This window comes from Onychomys torridus, chromosome 2 (genome assembly GCF_903995425.1).
Source record: "Onychomys torridus chromosome 2, mOncTor1.1, whole genome shotgun sequence".
Classification (NCBI taxonomy): Eukaryota; Metazoa; Chordata; class Mammalia; order Rodentia; family Cricetidae; genus Onychomys; species Onychomys torridus.
The window spans coordinates 20,119,031-20,121,914 of record NC_050444.1 but is presented as its reverse complement, the minus strand read 5'-3'; the positions used below and the strand labels follow the sequence as shown (position 1 = coordinate 20,121,914).

The window sequence follows — 2,884 nt, the reverse complement described above, 5'->3', positions numbered from 1 at the left end:
GCCAGTTAGGAGAACTTTCCTGTGGTGCCTCTGAACAAAAGCTGTTTTGTCTGTCTCTGGCAATTTTAGGACCTAGCATAAAAACAGTTAGTGGGCTGAGCTTTAGGAACTGAGGTTAGGAATCTGTGTAGAGTTAATCACTGTCCTAGATGATTAGCCAGCCCAAGAAAGAGGCTGGTGCTGAGATAAAGTTGCTTTGTACCTATAAGCTTGGTTCAACAAATCAGAGAGCTGTCTATTTTGTCCTTGTGAACTGGGATGCTTTCCTAGGAGTGATTATCTTAAAGCCCATTAGCAAGGCACCTTTCAAGGGCTCTGATCTAATCTGAAGTTACTTTGAAGTCTTCAATCAGCTAATAGTATATAGCTATCTTGATGGCTATGGAAATTCAACTATTTTCCTATGTCAACCTGAGCCTTTAGGTGGGACTCACAGTCCTCATGTGTAACAACAGGCCTAGTTATGAAACATTATTTTTATTCATTAAAATTATATAGCTTATATTTACCTGGCATGGAGATACCATGATTATGAAGGCGGTTTTCCCAGGGCAAGTCTTATCCATTGCACTCCAGATGTGCTGACCCTTGTGATTTCCCCAAATGGGGGAACCTCAACTGCATAATTTGTGGTAGTGGGGGACTGCGTTTGCGCTCTCCCCTGTAAAAAAAATATAGCTTAAGGAGGAGTCATCTGTCAGACAGTCTATAGATACAAATGTGCCCATTATGAGATGAACACACTACAATATAGGCAGTGGGAGACTCCCCACACCAAATACATAGTAGCAGCAAGCATGTAGGGACACAACAGAAGCAAAATACATTCTGAAGTCTGTATTCTCATAAGCCTTGCTTGAGAGAGTCAAATCCATATGAGAGATATTCTGGTGGATTGACACCTTAACTTCAATTGCCATCTTCTGCACCTCTGACATGTCTATAGGCTATCAGCAACAAACCAACAGCAAGAGAAGAGCCCAACATAAAGCACAAAATTCAAGGACTCACCTGTTTTCACATGGGGGTTTCATAAAAACACTACACTGGAAGGCACAGTACTCATGCAGAAGTCCTTGTGCAAACTCATACAGGGCCTGTGCCTGCTGCTTCAGTTTATGTGAATCCATATGAGCTCTGCTCATGTTGAATTAAAGGGCCTTATTTTCCTGGTCTCTTTCATCCCCTCTGGCTCTTACATTCTATTAGCCTCTTCTTCCACCACATTCTCTGAACTCTGAGGTGAGGGATTTGATGGAGATGTCCCTTTTACTAAGGCTGAGTGTTCTGAAGTCTGTCACTGTCTGTCTGTGGGTCTTTATTTTGTTCTTATCTGCAGCAGAATGAAGCTTCTCAATTGATTGCTGAGGAAGGCACTGATAAATGAATATAGAAGAATATCAGTAGGAGTTGTTTTATCTGTATATGTTTTGTTTTTTTCTTTTTTAAGATCAGTATTATTTGGTCTTACCGTAGGTCACTGGGGTTCCTAGTCTCAGGTTCCTGGTCAACAAAGCAGTGTTAGGTATGGGTTCAATATCATGGAGTGTGTCTTAAGTGAAATTACTTATGGTTTGGTTACTCCCACAAGCTTTGTGCCACCATTGCCCTATCATTTCTTGCAGGCAGTACAATAATGATGATAAAGGTTTTGTGATGACTTGGTGTTTATATTTCTCTTGAGAGAATGAAGAGCATGTTGCTGTATCAGAGACAGTAGGACATAGGGGAGAAGGCTCTATGTAGGTGCTGCCTTGACATCTCCACTTTTAATGATTTGTGTAGGTTTTGACTTTAACAATGAGGCCTTGGTGTCAGTTTGTGGAGAACAATCTATAGTCTTGACAACAACCTGGAATTTGGGGGGATTCCCATGGGGGCTCTTTAGCCAACCAGTATTATTTGGTTTTCCTCTATGAGCTATCTAGTCTCAAGTTCTTGATCATCCAAGTAGTGTCAAGTTTGAGCTCCATCTCCTGGAATAAAGCACCACCTTCATGAATGTGATTGCTATTTTGACATTTCCTTCACCTTAAACTCCAATCAGCTAACGGACATTATAATTTCACTTTAAATAATTAAAACTAGATCTTGTTAGAGATAGAACTTCTTAATGTTAACCATTCTACTTTTTTTTATGTTTGTTAATGTTACTATCCAGGAAATATTTGTTTAGACAGGGAATAAACAAGTATCAGTTATAGGAAGAGACTCTAGGAAACTATCCAATAGTACTAAGAACTCATTTTTCATGAAAGATGCAAGAATGAAGCAATATTATACAATTTTAATAGCCTTTCAAGTAAGAGGAAGGCAAATCTTGTTCAGATCATGATTGCAGTGACCTGATGGGATCACAGCAGTCAGCTGTGATGCATTGTATAGTAGTGGGTGAAGCTATATTAACGTTTTTCTTTATAAAAGAACATTCAAGGTGCTTTCCCATCATAACACTTTCTCGGTCAGAAGTTCCTTTCTCCAGGTAACACTATGATACTTTTATATTCTCATCCCCCAAGTTGTTCTAAAAACCAAATTCTAAAACCTGCAACTTGTCTATTCCTTCAGACTTTATTAAACCCATCAATTTGTTGAGAGGGGTCAGGTAAAAAGGGACCGTTTTTGTGTAAAATGTACAAAGAAATACTTCTACCTCTTTAGCGCATGTACATCACTGTGAGATTTGACACACAGCCCATTTAACCAAGCAGTCATTATCACTGTCTGGGGCCATGCCCATTCAAAAGGACAATTCAGGATGTTGAAGCAGAATTAATTGGAATTCCTTATACCCCATTTCTTTCACCTGCATTGTACTAACCAGGCTGACCTTTACTTGCTGCCAGGAGAATAAAAGGAATATTATGCCCAGGAATGTTCAGGA

General features: G+C 39.6%; 1 non-coding gene across 1 annotated transcript; it reads left to right on the top strand.

The window, feature by feature from the left end:
* The first annotated feature begins 501 nt into the window (after positions 1–501).
* Positions 502–664, top strand: LOC118579047. The gene has a single exon (XR_004944414.1). It is a non-coding gene; the product is annotated as a U1 spliceosomal RNA (small nuclear RNA).
* Positions 665–2,884: the final 2,220 nt, after the last annotated feature.